We start from the raw sequence: 27,050 nt of genomic DNA on the forward strand, positions 1-27,050 counted from the left end.
CCACCAGACGAGCTATTTTAAGTGAATCGCTTTTTTGCTCTTGCGTTTGACTCTTCACAATTAGGGAGATTTTAAATATAAAACAACCAACACCATCGATTAAACGTTTCATTGTTTTCGTTGCATAACCCCAAACTCTAAAGGGAAACAAGGCATGTTTCCCCTTATTGGTGTATTTTTTACCACGTTATTTTACATTTTTAGGCAATTTGGTGTTTTCAAGTCAAAAATCACTATTCATTTGGGACTTTTTAAGCTTGCCCGACCCATTATTTAATCCTCAGGCTATCTTTAACTTAAAAGTACAGTCACATCACTTCGTAACACACACAGCCCAGCAGCGGAGCCATGCGTCGTTATCGATACAATAGTGATTAATCCCGGCTGAAGACCACGAAACACGAAGTCGAGTCGCAATTCGGAAAGAACATGACCCAGGGCTTCCAGCCATTGATATCCGCATGCAGTGTTATTCTCACACGTTAGCTATTGGAATACACCGCCAATGCAAGAGCTTACAAACTGCTCCGACTTGAAAAAAAATTATCCTAAAATGTGATCGTTTTTGTCACCCAAAGGCTTGGATAAGGACCCTTTCGAAAAACGTTTTTTTTTTTAATTATGTTTCACCTATGTGTTTTCCTACCATTATTCACTAATATAAAGTGTTGTTTAAACATCGCCAAAGATTCAAAACTTTCAGGGAAAGTTTATGGAGGTATGCATTAGGCCAACATGTTTGACAACTGATAACAGCTGGATTCGTGGGTGCCGGTACGTAAGGACAAGATTTCCCCCCATTGGAATTTCAATGAACCTCTAAATTAACATGTTTTGTCGTGAAAAATGAAATGGTATCATGCTCGAAAAAGTCGGTGAATGTCTGTAGCCCCATACATGTTTTTTTTACATCATAGAGTGTCCCAGGTTTTATGCAGCACAATTGTACTGTGTATTATTTAAGTTAAAATGTACAGTATTAATAGTTATCGTTTCCATACATGTAACTATGTGTGTGTCTAAACGTGTTTCCTCTTGCAAAATTTTCTACATTATGTTGTGGGGTTAGAACTCACGACATCACAATAAACATGGCTTCGCAAAGATGCTTGAGCGACATTCTGGTTAAGGATACAAACATACTCGGCCCACAGAATATGGATGGCAAAACACTGTGCATGTGGTAGGTCTTTTTAACAACACTTTATAACGCGCTTGTTAAGCATTTCGCAAATCTAATATGGAAATCTAAGCTTACTATCTACTATAAAAACGGGCTATAGGATTCAAAACAATAGCTTTCAGTTTTGCCTCAGCCATATAAAATTAAAAAAACTATACATTATTGAAAGGAAATTTGTGTCAGAAATATTTCCTTTTCTTCCCTTCCTCTTTAAGTCGCTTCTCTTTTGTCGATTTGCCCTAATCAATTAATGAACTGGCAGTTATTTACATACAGCATAAGAATTGTGGAAATAATTTGCGTGGAAACTGGGGTTTGGGAAGTAATGGAATATGATTCATGAGCTACCGGTACTGTAATGTTCACAAATCATGATACAGTTTGTAAAAATTCAAATGTACATGAATCAATCATGATACTTTGTGAAAATATGGATGCACATGAATGAATCGTAATAATTTGTGAACATTTGGATGTACATGAATGAACTGTGTTTATTTGTGAAAACATAAATGTAAATGAAAGAACCGTGATAGTTTGTGAAAATGTGGTTGTGCTTGAAATATGAAATAATCATGATAGTTTAATAAATATCTATATACGTAGAGCATGGATTAATCGTGATAGGTTGTAAATATACACACGTACAAGAACCAACTGTGATGTTTCACAATTTTTTTAACGGTTCTTTTTACAATTTCACAACTCTTTGGACCATTTGTTTGCAAGTTTAAAGTTTGAAACCTAGTTTCTTTAAATTCTTGGAAGGATGGGCAAAAACTAAAAATACCGTTTACTTGAAACAACCACAAACAAAAGTATAGTTTTTGTTGCTTTCTATAGTTGTCACAACTTTGAGGTTTTTTGATAGTTTGTACCAGACCAAGATTGCACTAAAAAGTGTGCAATGTACTAAAAGTGTGGAATATGTGTAATACTAAGGTTAAGAAAAATGATTGTCACAATTTTACCGGTTGAGGGAACTGAACTATATAGCTGGACTCTATTTGGTGAAATATATAAACAAGGAGGAAAAAAACAGCAGAAAAATTGATTCAACAAGTCACATTAGATTTCAAACAGCAAAAAATTTTGTCAAGAAGCAAGGTAACATACAGGCAACCAACTTTATTCTTGTCAATTTGTGGCCTTTTTCTCCTGACGGCAAAGATTGGAAAACTGGCAAGTTAACTACGGCGAAATGAGAAGGCGAGACCCGCCGTATGCTTCCAATATTGACAGGATGTGTCGGGTTACTAAACGTTTTAACTTGTGTCGCTTGTCGCCTATTCATTCCCACATCCCATGTTAAGGCCCCGGGAGCTCACTGCCTCCCACCGCAGCTTAGAAGCCCTGTGGCCGCCAAGATTTCCACTTTGTGCAGTTTAACTCCACTTTACAACATCTTGGATGATGTATGTTTTTTTTTCTCAAGGCTAGGATTGGGCGTTACAAAGAAACCAAACATTAAAAGTTTTGAAGATGGCATTGGATTTCAATGTTTTAGCTTTTGGGGGTGTGTGTGATAAGAAAAAACGAACTCTGTATTTTAAAAACATACATTAACATGAGCATTTCCTGAAACGTTTGAATAATAAAGCTTATCGACAATCCGTGTATAATATTTTAGAAACATATACTTCCACGAAAATTGGATTCGTTATATAAGTCTAAGTTCTGAACTGTGTTGGAACATCAGATACTATAAGACACTTATTACAAGTTGACTCCTCCTCTGTACAAATTATATTACGAAATATTACCACAAACATAAATGCTCAATTAACAAACATTTAAAAAAAAATATTACATTACTAAACGAATGCAACAAAAACACAAAAGCGTGAGACTTAACGCCTTGTTAAAAGTGGCCGGTATTAAATTACCAAAACGGCGCTTGGCTGGACAGGTCTGTTGGTTTAGGCGACCACCTCAACAATGACCAACACAGAGGTCTGGACGTCGCGACATTTACAAAGTGACCACAGCATTGTGAACGGACAATGGGTAGAAATGGACACTTCGGCTGACGGGCGCTTAGGAAATCGATTGAAAACTAAAAGCTAACACATTTTTTGGCCAATTAAAGGAAAACCTCTACGTTTAATTTATTGCAATAAAATTACGAAAGAAAAACAGCGAAAGAAACAAGTTTGGTGTGTAAATTTCAAAGCGGAGTTGTGTTTTTAATAAAATTTTGGAAAACAAAACAAATTGGTTACAATGTCAGCTGAAAAAGCTTAAAGAAATAACAAATTGAACGAGTTATTTGTCACAAACCTTGCAAAACTCAAGTACACACAAATCTGCAGTCAGTACACACTGTTTCGATAAGACCTGACCGTGGAGTATGAAAAATCTTTATGTTACGTATTTAAATCCAAACCTGTTTAATTAAGTACATACCCAATTTGAGCTGCAAAGACAGTTTGCCCTTTGTTACTATACAAAAACGAAAGTGTAAAAGACATAACAACAAGGCCTGTTTTATTACTCTGTTGGTGCCAGTTTGCAGTCGCACGATCTTGTTATTGCTGTTTTTTCTGTGTGGTTTGTTGCAATTTGTCGCTTTATAAGAAATTTGCCTTTCAAGAAATGCCACTATCCTGATGAAGAAGTCTTGTATATGGGACTTCGAAAGGTCGGTTATTTATTATAAAAACTGCTGGAAGAGCAATACTCGTTTATATATCATGCCTGGCAGCAATAGCTCATTTAAGGCCTGTTATGCTTGTAACAACCTAATTTTAGCCCAAAACTTCGGCAACAACAGCCAACAAGCAACGACCAGATAAGAGCTACAGATATCTGAAGGATCTCGACACAAAGAGTGAAACGTCATCGAGTAAGATTAAAACCGTTTTAGGGAGGGCGCGTTCGGCGGTTAGGGGGTCACATCTTGTCTGGGGGTGCTGACAGATCTGGGGGAGTCTGCGTCACTGTTGTTTGACTCAAAGCTTTGGTTACGACCCGTGCCAGTGATATCGAATCTCGCGATAAAAGTGAAAATGCATCTAAAGAGAATTTCCCTGTCAATTATCACTGACAAACGGTTACTGCATAAAGCACTATAAGGGTCAGCAATTAGTGTCCGAACGTCTGTTGTGGCTAACAGGGCAGCTTGGCTAGGGTGTAGTTTTCCTTTGGGGATTGTTTCGTGGCGCTGATGTATGGAGTCGAATTACGCGCCACATAGCGTTGACACTTTTCCACATTAGCTGGATTGCAAGGCAAAGTGGTTTAATTGTGATAAAAGGTCATTTGTCCACTGCCACGGTGACCACTAGATTAATTGACCGACTGTCCACATGACTTCGCTATCGCACAGCTCCGATACAGTTACGATTAAGTACCTATCGTCGTTTAAATGACCTTGCGGGCGCCAGAGTTACAGCAAGCACTTGACTGAATGGTGTGAAAAGCTGTGTGCAAAAAAAACTATTGAGAAAATGTGCAAAGCGTTCCCTGTCTCAAGAAAACATATTGAGATTAACTTGTTTAGAAACACTTATTCAACAATAACATTGTCTAAAACTATAAACAACTATTTGCAATGTTTGCCACGAACCAATCAAGTCGCTAACAGTAATTTGGTGGCCTACCAACACTGCAGCCGTTAGTAAAAGCTACGTGTTTGGTGAAGTTTATATGTAAGAAAACAGTAATTGTTTGCAAACTGAGTTTCATAATGTGCCTTTTAGGTAGAGCAAACCATATTTTTGAATGAGTTAAATTATTAATGCAGTTGATGAATTGAGTATGGAAAGAATATCACAAAATTACACTGATGTTAAAACTGGGTCACAGGTTTGCACAGGGGCAACACACTCTGCACAAAGTTTATTAAATATAAAACTTCGTCATTGCTAAAATATCAGGTGATCATGGCACCACAGGCAAGCGAGAGAAAAAGAAAAAAAGCAGCATCAGACTCTCGCCGTCTGATGAGAACAGATCTGATACTCCATGTACAGTTAGATTTACAAAACAGACTCGACGAAAAACATCGACAAAGCCTGAAAATGCAATTTGAACCACTTTTAACCATTATTAACACCGTCTCAATCGAATAGTAACTTGACTCTACACAATATATCGGACAGGTACCGGTGATTCATTACAGGACTACAGAAAAAGTGTTACCGTCATCTAGTTAAATGGTCTTTTGTTCGTTGATCCTTCCTATCTGACGATACAGGGCCCCGAAAAGCCGAAACGACACCCCTGGGTGTAGGGTTCCGACCCCGATAAATGGGACCATCTCTCGCGGGCCTTTTGTGCGCAAACGCCGGCCGAACGCGCCGGGCCTTTGTACTTTGAAAGTGATTCAAGCATCTCTTTGTGCGATTAAGTGCCAGAAAAATCACACAAACAAAGAGTTGCTGCGAGCACGACATTTTACGTGTTGTTGTGTTTTGCGCCTTGTATTGTTTTATCGTAGTGAAATGGTTTAGCATCGTTCGCACACAATAAAAATAACAAACATATCGTGGTACGCATCGACCTGTTTATAAAATAGTGTTTATAAATGCATTGTTCATTGTCCTGGATCAGATAAATTGGTATAATAAGAATACCATAGACCCCCCTATTTCGCAAGCTTTTCTTCACTAAATACAAAGGTCACTGAGACCAGTGGTTCTCAACACTAGGGGTCCACGGACCGCTGGTGGTCTACGATGACTTTTTAGGTGATCCACAAGACCTCGTTGCATATAATTTATTGAATATTGAATACGAAAAAGCTTGTCCAGATTATTGGCATTTTCTTGCTGACTCCAGTTGTTTTATATCACTTGTGGAAATTATGTGTTAAAGGACTGGTCCACGATATTTAAATGGACTGGTCCACGATATTTATTTCATGGAACTGGTGGTTCATGGTCTGATACGTGTTGAAAACCACTGTCCTAACTAAACAAATGTACGAGACAGTCAAATTGATGGTTCACCGAGTATAGTGTATTTCACTAAACTACTTAGGCTATCATTTCAATTTAAGTTGTGAACCAAAGAGGTTAAACCTTGGAATTTGATGTCAAGAATACATAACTTAGTTAATGTTGGAACTTTAGCAAAAACTTGACACCTTTGGGAAAAACGTCACAGCATGAACTACCGGTTTTGATTGGCAATTCGCTTTGACGACTTCCACAACCAACACATCAGTTAGGCAGAAGTTTGTAAACCGAAGCGAAGCTGGCAAACAGTTTAGCAGGAAAACAAAAGTCCGGAGTGTCATACGACACCAAAAACGCCGCACCACATATAGCAATGCCTGGTGCCGCTAAAAATGACTATGGCAATGGCTTTATGCTGTGGCTTCATGGTAAATTGCGAAATGTTATGTTGGAATTCGAATTCGCAATGCAAGCTTCCCGAACCACATTAGATTTCCTATTAGGACTATGGCATTTAAATATAATTGATTGAATGTAATATTGCTGCATTGATAGTTGGAATATTGACTAAACAGAGAATTTGGTATCGTTTGGCTAAACGTCCGGGAAGCAGGTTTCAAACTGGTTTAAAAGATTTAAGGTAAACCTGATTACCAAAAAATCCTATTGCGTAAAATCAATGGGCATAATTGCCGCAAAAAGTTTCCAGACTCCAGAGTATCGTTTTTTTGCTGAGTCAGCAAAATAGCTTGGTCAGATAGAAAACATTTTAGGTTCACAACGGTTATCGTCACTGTAACACTCTTCAGTCATCAAGCCCCCAAAAATGTTTTTTGCCAAATAAAACCGAAAAAGGCCTTCTAAACTCCTGCTTTTTTGCAATACTTGAGACATGAAGTCTTGTAAACCCTACTGTACTAAAATGTGCGCAATGTGTGAAGTTTACCACCAAACAAGGGAGAAGCGGAACGTCTAATTTACATTTAAACAATGTGTTTCGATGTCTGGGTTTTGTACATGTCAACACGTATTATGTGCTGAAGGGTGGGCAGAACCGGATTTGGTGGGAATGGATTTTGATTACATAACTCTTGCGTTTCTTGGCATACGTTTTAGACGCTATTTTTCTGCGTCTTTTATCTTCTCTTATTAGTGGTGAAAAGCTAGGTCCGGTTAAAGGGTGTTCACAAGGGGTATGACCAATTTAAGTAGAAATTTGGCTTTCACCCAAAGTGCTTTTGACCCTTTTGGTGTGATCTATTATTAAAATAAAACAACTATTCCCAGCTTGAGTAGACTAATTGCTGTCCTATACTGGTTAGCGGGCAATTTTAGGTGTGAAACCATTGGCCGGGTTTCAATTAGGACCTTGGGCACACAAAATAACCGAATCACTCATTTCTTACTGCCACATCAGTTGTCTCAAAAAAATATCGCACACAATATAAAGACCGCATATTTGCACAACTAGTCTCAATTTGCTGCGTAAAACTATGGTCTGAGCACATAGTTAGTTAGAGTGTGTGATGTATACTTATTTCAAACTGCGTTTGAAAGTAAATTTTACTCACTCAAATCTTTTCACTTTTGAGTGCAGATTATGAAGCACCTTTGTTTGAGCCATACAACTGTTTTATCTTTTAGCGAAGTCTGTGAGTATTACATTTACACATAAAGATACCTTAAAGGTTTTAACTATCAATGGCGTTTTTGTAACCTTAACAAATTGACAAACAACAAACTAGGGTCAACAAATGTAAATTTTTCATTTTACACTTAAGTCTTTCCAATACAAAACAACTTTTCCACTGGGTGGCGCGCGTACATCGCACAACTTCCAACTTGCTTTTTGGGTTCAATAATAAGATTTAACAGAAAACCCTTCCTGTCAACTTAAAACAACAACTTTTTTTGATTCTCGGAAATCTACTCAAGAATTGCACAGTCGGCCGAACAACCAAACCACCTATGTACGTGATATCAGTATAGGATTTGTTCTGGTTCTGTTTGTGGTAAAAATAAGGGCGGGACGGGAAAAATATCTGTGGGAAAAATAACTTTAACTTACCATTGCTTTTAGGTGAACATACTTTGCTTGCACACAACAGTACAGTTCTGTTGCATGATGTCATTTGTGTGCATTCGGGTTGTTAGTATTCTGAAACGGTGGTTTTTGATCTTGGGTTGTTGCATTCATTTGCGTTGAGGAGAATGGCTCAGAAACGCCTGGCAAAGCAAACAACAATTAGTTAACAATACATTTGAAAACGATCTAAATAGTTTCAATAAATAAGCTATTGCTGTCAGGCATAATGTTGCTGGAAGAGCAATACTTGGTTATACAATAAGTTTTTGACAACAAATTTTTGAGTAAAATGGTAATATATTCACCAGGAGTTAGGTACAGAGCCATTAACGCAACCATGGGTCTAAGGCTCTAAGCCCACCCAAAATTCCCTTAAGTCCTAAATTGTTCATACAAGGTCCCTTAAAGAAGTTGGTATAAAATGGCCAGTACACAGATACAAAAAATTTGTCATACAATAAAAACTTTTGCCTGGATGTATATACTGTCCAGAGCCCTAAAGACCTTTATTTACGGTTGCAGACCTCAAGCAAAAACACTCACAACCGGTGCAGGTCCCGGGGCGTCATAATCTGTTTACAAACTTTGAGCTCGGGTTTTAAATCGATATAGCGACGCGAAGGTTGATTGGAGCAATCGGGTGCTTCGCTCCGACTCGGATAAAGTTCCACAATAACAACAAACACAACGAATTCCCACCATGTGCCGGCAAGGAAATTGAATACATTACAAGCGGCGGCGACGGTGAAAAAAGAAAACGGCAAAGTTGTACCGGTTTGTGATGCGTTTTACATCCGCGGCGCTTGCTGCATAATGCACATAATTAATGTTCCTGTATGTTAGTGTGTGGGATACTTTAAAGCGCCACGACAAAAAGGGCACAGAAGTGTTTGTCAGCTTTTAAACTGCATCTTATCTTCGCCCATTGATCTAATACTTGCATATGGTTGTTTGCAGACTTTGCAAAAGATTGGGTCCGAATTTAATGTCTTGTCACTACAAAAACATAATAAAAAAGGACAAGGGTTTATTTTTGTTTTGCGACAAACTGTAATCTAACAAAAAGAACGTGTTTTTATTTTTTGGAGTAGCAGCAATTGCCTTTCTTTGACCCAGTGCAAACCCTGTCATCCACATCTACAATCGCAACGCAAACACAACATTGAGCGCTCCGCAGGATCGGTTCCCGCGCCCTTCACAGACGACGGTTAGTTGTTGTTTTTGTGTTGGCCAACGGTCGGAGCCGTTCACCCGCACACAATCGCAAAGCTGGCGGCTCAACATAACGCTCCACAATCAAAATCGGTTAAGGGAGAGTTTTCTCGTCTCGCGCCGGAATTTTGGCCTTTGTTTCCCGACCGTGGGCCCGTTTAAATTCCCACAGCACCCGGCAGTTGCAGAACAGGGAACAATTGGGCTACGCGGATATAATTTCGCGCGCCAAATTAGAGGCGCAATGTTTCACAACAGAGACACCTGAGCGCTTGTGATCAACAAAAGGTATACGCGAGTTTTTTAGAGTGTTATGTTTTGTTGTGTTGTGAAATGAGACCTGGATGGTGTAAAGTAGGTTCCTGCTTACTACAAACCACTTTAATCTGTTTGGAGATGTGTCTAAACATTGCGACACCAAACGACTGGCAGCAGGTTTAAAGTCACAACAGATTTAAAATTCGACCGTATTTTAACAACCAATTTAAACTGAAATGAGAAATCCGCCCTAAAGAGGCCATGGATAAAATAATGATGTCTTTTAATGAAAAGTTATATTTGTGTTCAGATACTAATCCGCAATACATTCATTTAACTATTGTTTCATGCTGAATGCTTGTTTAAATTGTTTTGAAACGAATAAACTTGCTCCGACTTAAAACGACAACACCAGCAGCTGCTACCCGAATCTATCTTGGGTATTCAGTATTCCCTTTATGCGTTGGTTACTTTTTGAGTCAGCGGCACCAATAACAACTGCAGGTCTCCTTAGACCCTATCATATCAAAGAACCAGTATCAAAGGATCAAGGCCCAAAGCCCGTGCACATGTTTCGCAAAGGCACTTAATGCCATATAGCAGTGCAGCTGGCCAGCTTTTAGTCCGTTGCCAGGCAACACAGCACGCTTGATGACGTCATCTTCGACCGGTGCCTTTTTTGGGCAAGTTATTTCAACCTGTTGGCGTCTGAATTACGACTTGTGTTGATAACATCTTAGTGAACCGAACCGAAGCGGAAGGTTTGTGTGTATTCCGACTGCATTCCATCATGAATATTTCACATACCGTGTAAAATTATATTACGTTACGCGCGTGTGAATTAAATAGGCTTAAATTCGACTTTAGAAGTCTTAGAATGTATGCACATGATTTGAAAGGAGTTTAAACTCGTGGAAAACGTACAAAATTTATGTCAAACAAGTAACGATAACTTTAGTCCCGATAGTAATAACCCATGCTCAGTCAAAGGCCTTACTTCAAATCTATACTTACATTGACATAAATACGAATGTTATTTTAACTTATTTATGACAGAGAGTATTTCTATACATAGTAAACACATATTGTGCAGACAAAGCATTGCAGAGCAACGTGTCAATGTTACACGATTAGGCTTGCAAAACAATAAGGATATGCTGTGTTATGTCTTACAATAACCTAAGTTACTAATTAACAGCACATGATTAGCACAGTCAACTTATAGGCCGCGGCATAAACCATAAGGTCCATGTTAGCATTGCTGCAGACAGCCCTAAAAAAGTCAACAATAGGAGCTGAACAATAGTAAACCCGGTATGTGGAAAACAAACACAATGTCCTATTATTACTGTAGTAATACTCCATTTCAGCTGAGTTCGGGGAACACCGAAATTTGCGCGGGAAAGCGCGACCTTCTGATTGGCTGGATCAGGATCTCCGTGCATGCTCCTACTATGCATTCGCCAAGCGCTCTGTTTTGCGCTTCGCATAAACAGAGGCGGACGTTTCAGCGGATGAAGGTGTCAAATTTCTGAAGCCTGCTTTGGGAACGCCGCCTCGCGTACACTAACTCTGGCTAAAACTCGTCTGGTGCTTTGTTTTCAAAGTGGACCTAATTGGTTGATACTGTGTTATAGCCACAATACATGTATTTGGTCACGTTGCAAGGGTATTTGCTATGAACACGTGTGTGCACAAAAACATTTCTTCATACAGTTGGTGGTGTATGCCTTTCGGATTTAGCAAAATGCTCTACCAAACAGAAACATGAAACCGGTTAAACACATGCTTAACCAATCACACCAAAATATTTGCCGCTATGTGAATGACTGTACACTTGCAGTGCAATGCCAGGCAAAATATAACCATCACGTATATTTTACTAGTACAAACTATTTGGGGAGCGTTACTTGTTTAAACGAAAAGGTTACCTGAGGTTGCTAAAGGTGCTAAACAGTCGTCGACTGCACAACTTGGCACACCCACTGCAAAGCTGCTGTAGAAAAGCCGCGAGACAATCTTAATCGCGCGGAAGGAACCTAACTGCGGATGTCTATTTAAAGCTATAACCAAAACAACAAGAGACAGCCCACACGAAGCCGGAATGCAAAGGAAAAAACGATGCACTGTCGTCAACTGCATACAGTCAATGCACAAGCCATGCAGCAATGCCCTTCAATGTACACAAAAGGCGAGACTGCTGAATTTGACTAAAGAGTGTAAGTCGGGCCGGGCTTTTCGTGCCTGGTTCAGGCTTGGGTCGCAATTAAACGGGCCGGACTTTACTTATGACATAATTTTTGCCGTATTTTACCAACTTTCGGATTTCGTTTTTTTAAAAGATTGGGTCTAGGCCGGGTTTCGGGTTCTGGTCCCAATTTTAGACCCGTTTTCAACTCTTGCGTATATTATGAGTTAATTTTATTTATAACCTAGGGATGTATACATGTTTAGTTTTCACCATATACATTCACTGTATCTGTCGCGCATATTTCAAGTGGCTTAAATACGATTTCGGACAAGCTGCTTTTTCAAAAGGCGTTTTTGGGTGGTTTAGGCGGGATTTTCATTTCGCTGTATGCTAACTTTGTTCATTATCATCTTCGACAAAATGATACTGTGCGGAAATACACCAGCCTGCCACACAAAAACGAAACTTTGACGGCAGCAGCAGAGTAGTATGCAAATCAGGCCCCGTTCAGAACCAGAATTTTGTTATTTTCGCAACAAAAAGTCGACAATTTCGTTAAAACACCACAAGATGTACATACCACAAAAATGTTAGGCTGCTACGTCATAGTTGAACGCCTTAGGCAGATTGTTGTAATTTGCATCAAGTAATTGCCGGTGTTCGATTATTGTGCATTGGCTTAACTTCAAATGACATAAACTAGCAATTTGAAGACTTGCAAGCGACAATTAACGACAAATGAAACATGAGAATATTAACATGGAATGTAATGGTCGAACGAATGAATGCTAAAGTCAAATAAAAAACTCCTATTTTTTTTAAAGCCATAATTGTCCCGTGTTTGACAGTTGTATGTCGTCAACTCAACTTTACCCCACAGAAGGGGGTGAACGATGGGAGCACGACCTCCAACACACATTCCCATGACCCGTAACCCGGCCGAAAAAAACTTGGCCTTTCTGCACGAAACACACATTTGTTTTGGGACAGTTTGCTTGGGGAGCAAATTCTCCGCACCGCACAAGCTTCCGATGTATCGTTGTGTGGCCTCTCGTGCCTCTAATTATATAAAGAAGAAAGGTGTTGTTGGTTACGGGGGTTTGGTGTCAAGGGTACAGATGCACGACTAGGAATGAGGCAAGCAAAATAAAATTTAAGGCTAAACACCACACAGTGTTGGCTAAAACTTCTTAAAATGAATAAGATACACCGTGGTACAGTTGATATATTGAAGGGGTAAAGGACTTTATGAATTTTAAAATAAATGGGAGAAACTTGTTTTGACATTTTTCAAGAAAAAATATTTGGATAGTATGGACTTTCCAAACTACTTACCAGATCGTATAACATTTGATTTATTTTTTGAGCAAATTCAACAAACAAGTTCAACAACATTGGCACTTTAGAATCGCACATCAACCTTTTGCAACAGTATTTAAGGCGCATACACTGTTTTATACTCTACCCATGAGAAATTCAACCGTAAATACCAGCTTGGAAAATCACAAAGCCTAAACGTTTAGCTTAACCTTTGATATTCAAATGACTCGTGCCTATACTCGCCAGCCTGTGATTGTTATACTCGGGAATTTTACCCCGCGATTTCCACATATAAGAAAAAACGCAAAATCATTGTTGAGTCAAGGGTGAAATTCCATTGTAAAGCCAAGGCAACGAAGGTGCTAGAGCGGAAAATCATAATAAACTATTCCAGTCTAAATACAATAACCAACAGGGTACAAATATGGCACATGTTGAACTTTAGGCTTCCGCCTCAGTTGGGCATCAATAGACGCAAAAACAACATTGCTCAAAAATTCGTGAGAGCCAACAGTCGAGTTTTTTTCGAATTAGGGTAATCCCCCATTTGAAAGTCACGTGATAAATGAAGTTACTCCTCGAGTGGCAACTGTTCGGCTTACGTGTAAAAAATGGCTTGATGACACTGAAGCGCTTTGTATTTTTTTTGTGATTACAAACCCCCGCCCAAAGTTTACATTAAGCATCTTTTTTACTTGCTTTAAAACACGAGGTACGTACAGATACCCTAAAGCCATCTCACAAATCCCTAGTGGGTCCGCGAAACCCAGCCTTGGAACCACTGGTGTTAGAGTGTTTGATTGAATTCAAACGTAAACAATAAACAATTTTATCCATATTTTAATATCTAGCACAAGTGTTTGACTAATACCTACTAATGTAAGCAAACTTGTGGTATGATATTAAAACGTTGTGTATTATTGTGGCATTTAGTAATTAGCAAACTTAATTTGTGAATGAACTTTGTTCGTCACTCGCATAGTAACACAGCTTGGAGAAATTCCAACGCATGGGCTATGGCTCTGTAAAAATCACAAACTGGATTTAAATGACCAGTTTGTGACGCAACATCTCCACAACCACAGACAGACACAGCTGCAAATGTTAACTAATTCAACGCGTTACACAAACTACCAATCCGTGTAAGCCTTTTGGTGTCATAACAATTACACCGCCGGCATCAGAAGAGGACATCCGTCAATCTCGTGTCGACCCTCGGAAATGTCGAGCACCGGTGGCGGGGATCCAGGGGCAGGAATGCGGCAGACGCTCGCCAGAGCTCTCTGAGGACTCTTCAGAGGGTTGTTGCATCAAAGCAACGACGTTGAAGTGTAGGAGCACTTACGATTTTGACAATCATAACGCGTTGCGATATTACGCGAGACAAGCCGTTGTAATCTCCAATACATTGGATGGGATTATGTGGGTTGTATTAGGGATCAGAAGTCATTCTAAGAGGTCGGCGACGGTCAATTAGGGTTTTGATATTTGTCTCAACAAAACCAGTGATGACAATGTACGAGATATTACGATCGAAGGTATTTAAACACAAATGCAATACATGGGTTAATTAATGTATACGTTGACATTTTAAACTACGCGGCCGAGTAATACGGAATTAATTTTTGAAAAGCAAAAAGTTTAAGCCATTACATATTATTCAATGCGCCTCATAAGAGCCTAATTTTGTAACTACAACCAATTTTGGCAGATTTGGTGCATCCTAGTATCTAAAAAAACGTAACATAAAAACCCTACCGGCCCAAAAGCTCAGGTTAAAATGTATAAAAATAAACGCGTTTGCCACAATCCACGCTCCAGAAACAATTGGCTGAAAGTAATACATTTCTTCCTAACTTGACATGGACTTTAAATGGAAAATGTACCTTAAGCAACGTAATTAGTCATTAAGGGTAATCGTTTTCAAAAATATTTAAAGAGCGGCAGTCAAGGTACATGTGTCTTGTATTTTCGAAACATATATATTCATTTCGGCTATTCAAAAGGCATCTCTGCCCTTTTTAAATGTAAGGTACCTGAAGGTATATAGGCCCGGAAGGTAATAAGGCCCACTGCTAATATTTTTTTATGTGCCAGAAAAAATGCTTCCGTTTTGATGTAATTTTAAAATATATATGTACTTAAAGTGATTTACAAAGTTTTGGACCTGTAAGTTATATGTAATTGTTATCATGACCAATCCAAATTTTGAAGAGTTTATTTTCAACTTTTTATTATTTTTTGTTAAAATTGATAGCAAAAATGAAAAGGTTGTGTTGTCGAAATGAAAACTTATTAAGATATATTAGTAATGGGGTCATTTTACTTTAATTGGAGCATTATCCGATCTGGAAAAAAGAATTACTTCAAATAAATTTTATTACGATTTTGTTTATCGGGCATTGCTTGCAATAAGGCCCAACGATAATTTGTTATTTTCTCAAGTGTCTATTATACTAAAGGCGATTGATATGCACAACATTTGCTTTTTTGCTTTCTTAGGGAGATAAAATGTCCGAATAAGATGTTTGTGGAAGTAATCTTTCGTTTAGTATTTTTGGTTATCAAACGTCAAGGGGTCGTTTATTCTTTTTTTAGTACCTTCAGATTAACAGTTATATGTCTTAGTTAACAGTATATGTGTAATATAAGTTAATAACGTTGCTTGTTTGAACTTTTATTTGACCGAAGCAAAGTATAAATGAGTCTGATTGGTTTCTAGACTATTTTTAAAAACATGAAAATGTTGGGCTTTATTAACAGCATAGGTTTGTATTAAGGCCCAAGTTTTAATTTTTTTTAAACTGTTATCCTACAAAAACAAAACTTGCAAACGCCCTCAAAATTTAATGGATGTTTAATATCACCTCTGCAACAATCATGCCGAATTTGGCCTGGAACGGTTAAATGGTTTTTCAGTTATACGCAATAGTTTTTTAATGGGCCTTGTTAGCTGCAGGTACCTTAATATCAATGCGTAAACTTGTCACTTTTGCTTATTCATTCGAAAATACGCAGAAAAGGGACCAGCTTTGCAAAAGACCACACGCGTCAGCCAACAACGGAAACCACACAGCAAACGGACAAAATAAAGGTCGTAAAACTAAAGTTTTTGATGCAAACTGTAGATATAATGGGAGGCTTATGCAGGATTCGATGAAACATCAACGACGGGTTGGTGTCTGTTGTTGTTTCGTGGAAATGAGTGATATTTTTAACAGTTACGTCTTTCTATGGGAGGCAGATTTAAAAGGTTTTATCCCGGTAAACGTCAACGCCTGGTTGTTGTGGTCCTTGTCTGTAGGCGGAGCAACATCAAACTAAGATGCGTTCATGTCAAGATTGTCGACAAATTGGCAAATTTTGTGCAATTTACTTTTTCTTGCAAAGGTGACTTTGATTTTGGTTGAAGTAATTAAATTTTTCTGCATTGATTCGTTCAAAATGTTGTTGTTTTTTCAAAAAAAGTCTGAAACTTGGCAAAAACTCAATGTTTTGAAACAAAGCCTGAATTAATCCTGAAATCTCGTAAAATTGCAGGGTGCAAAGTCAGGCCCGAATAAAGTCCATTTTGTTCAAACCAAAGACCAACCCAGACCCGGAAGTCCCGACCAATAAAGTGGCAGAGAATTTTTGCAGAGAAAATAACTAACTTTCGCAACGGCTTGCTCATCGGTTTTTGCCAAGTTCGTTTTTGATTGAACCAAGTCCGCTTAGTGCAGTGGTTCTCAACCAGTGGGCCATGGCCCTCTGGTGGGCCATGGAAGCATTTTGATTGGGCCACAGACCAACCAAATAGAAAGCTTTTTTTACGAATTTACTTTCATTTGTGTCACTACACTCAATTTTACAAGAATAATGGCTTGGGGAGGAATTGAGAAGGAATGTTTTTGTTTTGTTTTTTGTTCTGAACCTATTTTATAGTTGATTTCTTTCTATCTTAAAAATTTACTGGGCCACAGATTTTTTTTGCAATGAATGTGGGCCACGAAAGAAAAAAGGTTGAGAACCACTGGCTTAGTGGCTTAGGTGTTTAGTCAAAGGAAATAGATAACCGGTTGATTATATGTGTGTATGTAATGCTGAAATGAAGTATAATGTGAATAGACTATTGTGGAATCGTGGAGCACAGCTATTAAACCTAAGGCGGGATTTCAAGTAGAATTCCAAACACCGATGCACGCACGCAAAATGCAAATTCCACCGCCACCAATCCTACACTCACCCTTCTCCCGGCCGCAAAAAAACGGGCGCCGAAAGAGTCATTTGAAACTCGATAGCTAAACTCATTTAAGTGCATTCCATCCACGTTTTGTGTGGTTGCGCATGGTTTAATCGGCCCACGCAAAGTTAGTGGGTCTGTGGTCGCTACAGCGAAATCGCAAACCACCGAAAAAGGCCAGCTGTTGTCACAACCGGGAACGCCCTATGAGTCTGCTTTGACGTGTTGTGTAGAAATGCTACTTCGTTAGTTTCAAGGTTTTGTAAGCCAATTGCTACGACATGGTTTCTGGATCGAGTTGTAGAGTAAATGTATACTTCTTAAAGTGTTCAAATTGTTGCAAAAACATATATATTTCGCGATGCAATCAATGCGTTCATTATAAACCAGAAACCATAATCTATTAATCCCTAAGTTCAATCAACGGCCTATCGCACTTTTAACATGTCTACATTCGCTTTGTCTGACGAAAAAAAGGAAAATTTTAGAATAAGTATATGTCATATATACGGACTCGATTCTGACTGGACCTAACAAACGCCATGACTCGCCGACTCCAATTTTACTCGTAAGTCAAAAGAATCGACTTTAACGGTTTGTTGCCAAATAGCTATTGTTATCAATAATACTGAGTTGAACGCTAAGAGCAAAAATATTCCGTTTTTCATAATTCCAGTCACGAATTGCCCTTCAATTCCTTCAATCAACCCACACACTATACACAAAACCGAATTATCGTGGTAAAATATATAAACTTAACTTTCTCCAAAGCAAATGCGTCAATCAAATTGCCCGTTGCCAGGCAGCGGATGTTTTTAAATGCTTAGTGATCGTGGCAGTAACCAGGCAAACGCCGGCGGTGGTAACTATGCGGGAAATAATAATTTCGAGATCACGTTGTGAAGGTCCCTTCTCATTTTCACCGTCCTGTATCAAAACATGGAAATACTAGAGGGTGGTTTTGTTGCCAACTTTGCCATGACTTTTCTCCGTGCTTTTGGGACCTTCCTTTTCACGCGTGTATTATCCTACCATTGACTGGAGCCTCTGGGATTTTTGCCATGCATTTGTTTCACTTTATAAAGTGTTAGGCGCCATTATCACGTACTCATAGCTCTACGCAATAGTAGTTGGTTACTGATTGGGCCTTGAATTATTCGTTTGACAAAAGGATATTTAACACCTTAAGTAATCTTTTAAATAGGGACGGGGGTTGGGTTCGATCTATCTTAAACTGGGTTAATTTGGACTTGACTTCACACTATGGGCACCATTGTTTGTCTCGTAAATGTAGTTTTATTGCAAGACATATTTTATAAACTTTCTTTTTGTTCAACCAGCAATTGTATATAACGGTATGTATTTGTGCCGTATGTTTACGATCTTTCGGGCCTAATTTGGCCTTGTTTTAAAGACACTTAATAGTTTTATCCGGGTTCTTTGGCACCTTGTACTTTTAACACCAAATTCATCGGTACCTAAATCACTAGGTTGGCATTTACAAAATGATATTTTACACCTTGATCTGGCAAAGTGCGGCGTTTTAACGCTTTCAGGGTCTCAACACCAACGCAACGCTATTCGGTCGCACGGCGGTTAAAACAAAACAATCCAAAACCACCAAACTCGAACCTAAACCAACCCCTTAACGATGCCCCGCCTTGAAACGTGTCTGGACTCGACCAGCGCTGGGAATCACAAAGCACTACAGAGTTCAACCAAGTGGAAACTCTTATGCCACAAATCCACACAAAAATATTGGGACTTTTGCATCTGCCTTATTAAGAGGACGTGCCCGGGCCATAACGGCTTAGGACATGTCGTGACTTGTAAAAACGGCCAGGATTTGACGTTGGGTCTTAGGAGAGCAGTTGGACCCCTGAGTCGGTGGACCACATGATTTTGGCACTTGACGCCGTCATAACAACCTTAGATGATTATGTGTTACGTTGTACGGCGTAAGGTCGATGGTTGGGAATTCGGTTAATGGAGCGGTTACCGATGTAATAAGTGGTTTTATGATTAGTGGTTACAATTGTGCAACATCTCTTGAGCTAATTTGTGAACTCATAAGTGCAGTTCAATTTATACGGATTTCTAGATGCTTTGGTGTATGAAAACGGGATGAACGTCTTCATTCATTTTCAACATTTTGGAAACGTCCTTTCAACAAGAATAACCACAACAACAATTTTTTTTAAAGTTTTACCAACTAAGACGCCCAAAAGTGTCATTTTTAACATAATTTATAAATTTAAAACCAAATTAGCAAAAACTTCGAAGATGTGTGCATTAGGGTAATAAATACAGTCTTAAATGTTGAAATAAATTCACATAAGTTTGCCAAATGTTTAGGAAATTTACCATTTGTGAGTCTTTTATGTAAAAAACAACACGTACGTAACGCCAAAACTGTGACCTTGCAGTTCAAACATGAGAAAAACTATTTCGTATCATCCATTTTCCTGCTATTTTGTTCCGCACCCGTCATCCTGTGAAGTGGACCGTGAAATCAGTTTCTGAATTCGCAGTAACGACGTCATCACCAAAACATTCAACCTGCGGGCCGGTATCGCATTTTTGCCCTATGACTACCGAAACCGGCATACGGAACTAGCGCATCGTTTATCACATAACTGTAGCTCATACAGGCTTTGGTGTTGCTTAAATTCTGTAAATATGACTTTAAATCTGCCGTGCGGTAGGTGAAGAATTTACCTCAGGGGTGCTTTGAGGAGATAAACTGTACTCTGTGCGGAGATTAAATGACAATAGCTATGTGTAAATCAACAAATGCTATGTGTATAAGCAAAGTTTGCGCTTGACAAGTTGATGTTTTTGAGGTAAATCTTATCAATATTTTTAAAAAGTTAGTTTATCTAAACAAAATTACCTGAGCGATTTGTACAAACTGCGATAGTATGGATGTACTTAACACGATTTTTGGCAGTTGTATGTTGAAATAAGCTGCTTTTTAAAGCACTGTCAGTTATATTCTTAGCACCATCAAATATTATGTACAGTTTATTTGTCATATAACGCATTACACATACACACTTTTAGGCACTTTGTTTCAAATCCAGCTACAGACATCCTAATTAACGTTTCACGCACGAGTCAAAACCATAATCAAATTAGGGGGCAGTCTTTTTACCCAAACCATACAACCTTAAAAAAAATCTTTAAATTACCATCTCTTTTTTGCAACAATTTGCCATAAAAGATTCAAAAAAAATTACCACAGACATCACGCACTCAAAAAAACAAACGCAACAGATTTTAAACGGACATTAGGTCACAAAGTCCAAGTTAAAGACTTCTATTTAAAACATCCCTGGGACGGGGTTAAAAACTTGCTGGGCAAACATGTCTACGTGACTTGGACAGCCTACATCGTTCACTGGTTGCGATTACAAGGAGTGGACAACAAACATTAGACCTTCCTACAGCGAGAGATAACTGCCAGACGAGCGTATCACTACTGATGACTCGGCAAACGTTATGTCGCCTCAGTTTGAGACTGTGATAAAGTGAAATATGAGGGGAATCTGAAACTGGGGAAAATGAAATTAAAAATCTATGGGTTACTGTTGCTTAAAAACTCTTTTGATTTAATCTATGTTTGTTGTATTATAGCGAACTAGTGGTATTTGTCTTAGAATTCACACTACTTGCGTTTAATTGTAAACAATATGTACGGCATTGCTGCAAACTTTGGCCATAACGGCAATTCCCAAAGTCGTAGGGCTGATGGTTCGAAGCTCAGCTTAGGTTAGGTTTCTTGGACGGAAGAGTAACAACGGATTCGACTATTTAAGTTCCAAAACAAACACAGTTAACTCTACTGACGCAACCAAAATGATTTATGGCCAAAACAAACGGAAATTGCCAAGAATTAAACATGCTAGCGACCAAATACACTTTATTAAACATCAATACCTCACAGGTGTATATGCCGTTTAAACACTAGGTATGGAAACAAATAGAGGGTCGTGGTCATAACATCCGTATTGATGAATTGGTCTAGCCAGGATGTCCAGTGCGACGAGACGACAGAACAGATAAGAGAGCCCTTTACGTCACGAATGACCACTTAGTTGTCCAGTATATGTGACTCGCCTTTATCAGTTGACCAAACGGCTCCAACTCGTCCAAAATAGAACTTGCACAATTATATTAATATTTTATGAAGAGGTTTTTCTTGAAGAGACTGATCGTGGGTGAAGTTCGTACTGGAAACGTTTTGAAGATAAATATGGAGAAGCACAATACATTACACCGAAAAACAATAGTTTACATCAGGGTCCTATAGGACGTCGACACGTCGGAATAAAATTACATTTGCCAGAAGAGCTCTTTAAACTTGATACTGTGCCTGGCAGCAATAGCTTATATTTTAGTATATGTGTCTATCTGTCATCAGTTGAACAGGCATTTTGAACCCGTCCAAATTAAAGTTTGTGCAACATAAAAAAAATACATTTGCAAGAAGAGCTCTATAAAGTTGACTTGTGCAGCAGCAATATCAGTATTTAATTAATATAAAGCTATAAAGAGACTGTTAATGGGTGAAGTTGGTACTGAGAACGTTCTGAAGATGAAGGGCGAACAAGGACAAGTGCAAAGTATTGCAAAGAAGCACTATAAGTTATTTTCGACATAACCTCCGCCGATCTATATCCGGCACAGGTCTTGCGTAATCCTATCAATAGCCTGGCGCATGCTATGAAGTTTCGCAATCGACGACAAGGTTTTAATGGATATTATCGCTTTGCTGATCCTAATCCGTCCCGATACACTCCTAGTGCTTGCCGAGTGCTCTAAGCAAACACGACCAACATGCCTACGCAAACACAAGCTCTCGTCGCGGCTTGAAAACCGCGATAAACCGGAACCTAGCTCTGGTCAAACACGAGTAAATGACGATGCGGCGCTTTGGATTCTTGCGCAAGGTTCTGGGTTCCAAAGTGCGGCTTGCTGCTGGTGTTTGACGTTGAGTACACAGTCGTAAGAACGGTGACAATGGCTTTGCTGTACTCCGCCACGGGACAATTTAAATTGCAGACCGCAATGCAAGCACCGAGTGAGCAAGAGGCGCCACTTGGATCACACGTTTGAAGAGAGCGATTGAGAAATTTGGAGAATAATAGGGCCGGGTGCAAACGACCAATAAAACCAAAGAAATGATCTAACCATAAAAAAAATACATTTCTAACTTCATGTTATAATTATTTTTGAACAGCAACATCTTGGATAAGAGCGATATTAACAACAAATTTTGAAACGAACTAGAATGGTGGCTTTCTGATATACTTCCATTTTATATCTTTTATACGATATTTACCAATTTACTATACACATCATTTGATCTACACATATGATTGTTTTTGTAAACAAAAACTAATGGGTCCCCACATGCGTGTTTGTGCGGAGTTACGGTAAACAAATGTTGCGGTGATTTTTAAATTCTTAAGAACAAATTTTTAGAAAGCGTTAACAAAACAATGAAAAATTTTGTTGTATTTTTTGGCACTATTATTGTCGTATAATTACAAAAACATTAAAAAAGAACGAAACAAATACTTTCAATTTAATCTCTTGCTTTGACCCAGATATTGTCGTCCAAGGTCGGGTTTTAAACACAATTTTTTCTAGAAAGCTGTAACAGTTGTGTTACAGACAATTAAAAAGCGATTTGCCGCAAGTGTATACATCATTTAACTTTGTTTCGCAAAACGAGTTTTTCATTTAACTTTGTTTCGCAAAATGAGTACCATTGACCTGTAGGAACCTTTAGGGTGCACACACCAAACGACTGTTTGACCTTTTGACACCGTTTTCAATAGCACGCCGTCCTTGGTGTTCAACAACACCGTTTGACCTAATTTATACATGCCTTGAGTATTTGATTAAAAAAAAACAAAAAAAAACGCTACGTGATGGCGAAAGAAAGTTCTGAACTGTGTTAGTAATACCTACTAATTGACCTTAAGTAACCCGCGGCCAACCTGACAACGAGCATTTAAAAAACTTTTATCTTGCAAAAAAGTCAAGTTTATTTTTTCATATTTAGTTTGTTTAACAAAGTTTTGCTTGACATTATACGAAACCGAAGCACGCTTATTAGGTTTAAATCGCGTCATATGTGTGAAACCTTTGCCAAAACTGAAAATGTGAGTGATAACTTAATAAAACGACATAGCATTGCTGTGCAAAACAGCTGATTTCTAATCACCGAAACGACGTCTCGTAAAACGTCTGTCCGACGTCAAGCTGAGCCCTCCCGCTCTGCCCTATTATTCGTAAACGTACTCTCTTGGGACTTCTGCCTACAGTGTCTTTCTTGACCAAACGAGCGTTAGACACATTTACGTTTCGGGGGCCTGTGGGTGTGTCGCTGGGTCATTCGGGGTCAAACTTCAGGTGGACCAAGTTCAGATTAATATGTAACATATGTCCAAATTTCAATAAATTTGAAGCACTCTTTCTTTACTAAACAAGCGTTACAAACCAGCGTTAAAAATTTTACGTCTCGGGGGCCTGTGGGTGAACCGCTGGGTAATTTGGGGTCAAACTTCTGGTGGACCAAGTTTGAATTAATATCTAACATATGTCCAAATTTCAATAAATTTAAAGCACGCTTTCTTCACTAAACGAGCGTTACAGACCAGCGTTAAAAATTTTACGTTTCGGGGGCCTGTGGGTGAACCGCTGGGTAATTTGGGGTCAAACTTCAGGTGGACCAAGTTTGGATTAATATCTAACATATGTCCAAATTTGAATAAATTTGAAGCACTCTTTCTTGACCAAACGAGCGTTACAAACCAGCGTTAGACAGAAAAAAGAAAAAAGAAAAAAGAAAAAAGAAAAAAGAAAAAAGAAAAAAGAAAAAAAAAAATACGGACAAAAACAATATGTGTCCCCTTCAGGGAAGGGGACCCATAATGAAGGTGTTAACTGAGGTTTCGTATTGCACAAAACCCGAATAATATCTAAATGTGCACATCCCATGGTTGCCGAATTTTTATTCAAAAATCTAATGCATCAACACAGCTAATTTATTTCCTCATTATTTATTTCCTATTCTCCGGAACGGCTGGTAAATTTTGTACATGCAATATACCAGGCGAAATCTTGAATTATAAAACAGACAGAATCTGTTGATTTTGTCAAAAGTCAAGCAACCAGAAATGAAAGTGGTCCTGCTGATAAGGTTCGAACCCGAAGGTTCTTGACCAAAACCTAAAATGATCGAACTAAAGTTCGATTTTCGCTCAAAAGTTGAAATACCGAAACAAATGAGGTCCAGGTTAGAGTCAAGCTCGAATCCCATTTTATTTAAACTTAAGCGCGAACCCGACCCGAAAGGCCCGGCCGACAGATAACTAACTCTACAACAACCCTGGAAACTCAACATCAGCTCGCATTGCGTGGTGTCGTGCTGCAGATGGACTGGCGATAACGCTGCCTGTGAACGTGCATCGGGCCTGGGACGCCGGTGAAATGTTACAAGTAAGATTGGTTCAAGGTATGGCCGGAATGTTAGCGGCTCGTTTTGGAATGTGACCGCCTTTTTCGTGAAAAAAAAACTTCCCACCGGCGGAAGAGCTTTTGCCCAACGCTGACGTCATAAACAAACGCTGCAAGCTGGAGAGTTTCCCAGACGAAAATTCAGCTGTGTACATTTAAATTTTATACAGTTTGGATGGAATAAAAATTTCATCTTTATCCTGCTGGACTTTTCTAAGAGACGAACTTGAGTTTTATCGATGACCACAAAACAATTTTTCCGTAACTGCACCTGGAAAAATGTCTAGTCTTTGGTGCCTTAAAACTTCTAGACTGAATTCATAAAAAATACAGATTTTCCTTTGAAATCTGCCAAACGAAATCGATGGACAGTGACTGGCAATAAGTAATGGATAGACACAACAACGTCAAATGCTACTTAGGGGCATTCACATTTGCGAAATATGATTAAAACCAGACAGGAACAATCGGGCATAAAAGAGGAATATCTAAAACTGAAAAGGTAGTCGCTAACGGTCTGACAATTATCAATTCAAAGACTTACCCAAACATATTTACAGCCTTTATTTCAATATCAAACATCAAAGCTTGCTCTGGAAACGAGATATGTATTTCAGGTTATGTAAAACCATGCACAGAAAAGAGCTGCAAACCGGACAAACCAATCAAACAAGCATATTCGCACAGACAAACAACAACAACTTTCCACGTATATCGGCGCAATGCAAACCATAGTCACATAAGGGCTGCAAAACGGACAAATCAATCAAACACAATCAGACAAGCATACTGGACAGCCAAACAGACAAATGACAACAACTTTATGTATCGGAGCGTCGATACTCAGTCGCATCGAACGAGATAATCGATAGGTTGAGCCTGAAGTAAAAGTTACGAAATCGCTCCATCGACCTGTGGTTTGATGGTCTGATGAGATATACGCCTATTCTTCCCAGCCTAGCAGTGGGTGGGCTTTGCGTGTTAAAAGAATCGACAGCCTCCGAACGTGAAAGGAAGCTAAGCGTCCGGATCTGCTCTCAAACGGAAGGTAGTCTTCTAACTCTTTAACAGTTCGTGTGTGTAGCTATCACTGCACTTCAGTTCGTGTAAACATTGGCCTTGTCAATGGAAGTGCAGATAATGGGGAATTTTGTGTATTGTACTTGATATAAAATATCAAATAATGGTAATCGCACAGCATTATAACCCTGTGTGCGTTGGGTGGTACGTGTATCTGTCAAAAGTACAAGGAAACATAGGAAATGAAAGTATTGGTTTGCACTAAGTGTAACCAAGTGGGTGACCCTACACAAAAACTACTCGACCCTTAACACTAGGCCTAAAGAAAGCCAGTATCCGGTTCTTCGGGAGCTTGGGTATAACTGGAAAACGGGGCATTGAAAATTCGTTGAAAAAGTGCTGCCGAAAAAGTGATTGTTTACAAAGTCGACCTAAACTTGTGCGTTTAATAACAGTAAGAAATGTCACGCGCACGCACACTCAAACGCAAACTACCGGTAACTCGGCGGGGGGAAAAACAACAGACGCACAAAGGCTGCGGCGAAGAGCTTTGTAAGAGTTCACCTAACAGTGATATTGACATTCCTTTCACGCCGGTTCCCGCGCTTTTCGTATCACGTGACTGCATTTGGCGGGAGTTGCGGACCAAAACAAACCAATTCCAAAGTCCCTTCGCACTCTCAACGCTTTGCTCTTGGCGGTGATTAAGCGAGCGAGTGTGAAGCCGTTTGTGTCGGTTACTCAATAACCAACACACGCACACACCCCTAAACACTTTACTTTGATAAGGGCTTTAAACGTACCAAAGCGTTTTGCTGAAAAGCGCTACTGCCTGAGGGCACAGAAAACTTCCAATTTGGCACTCTGGTTCGAATGACGTCAGACTCTGTGATGTGCCCTTGAAAAGTGACGCAATCTGCTTGCAAAAGACGTGATCTTTGCGGTATTTCGGATCGAACTTGTTGGGGCGTTTTCTGGGCGTCGTCTAATTGCGACATCGAAAGCAATAGTTGTTGTTTTCGAAGCCTCTGACAACCCACGTCACTAAAGGTGACAGTGAAGCAACGTTTCCGCTGACCTTTTTGACTTTCATATGTTTGCCCTAACATACCACAATATGCTATGCA

The 27,050-nt window shown here is 39.1% G+C and overlaps 1 long non-coding RNA gene across 1 annotated transcript in view; it reads right to left on the reverse strand.

The window, feature by feature from the left end:
* Positions 1 to 27,050, reverse strand: part of LOC145229977 (uncharacterized) — a 49,109-nt gene that overhangs the window by 21,506 nt on the left and 553 nt on the right. The window contains exon 2 of the long non-coding RNA XR_013860525.1: positions 8,153 to 8,310. This is a non-coding gene — a long non-coding RNA (uncharacterized LOC145229977). The remainder of the gene's footprint in view (positions 1 to 8,152; positions 8,311 to 27,050) is intronic.

The sequence above is a fragment of the Phallusia mammillata genome, chromosome 5, assembly GCF_965637545.1.
Source record: "Phallusia mammillata chromosome 5, kaPhaMamm4.hap1.1, whole genome shotgun sequence".
Classification (NCBI taxonomy): Eukaryota; Metazoa; Chordata; class Ascidiacea; order Phlebobranchia; family Ascidiidae; genus Phallusia; species Phallusia mammillata.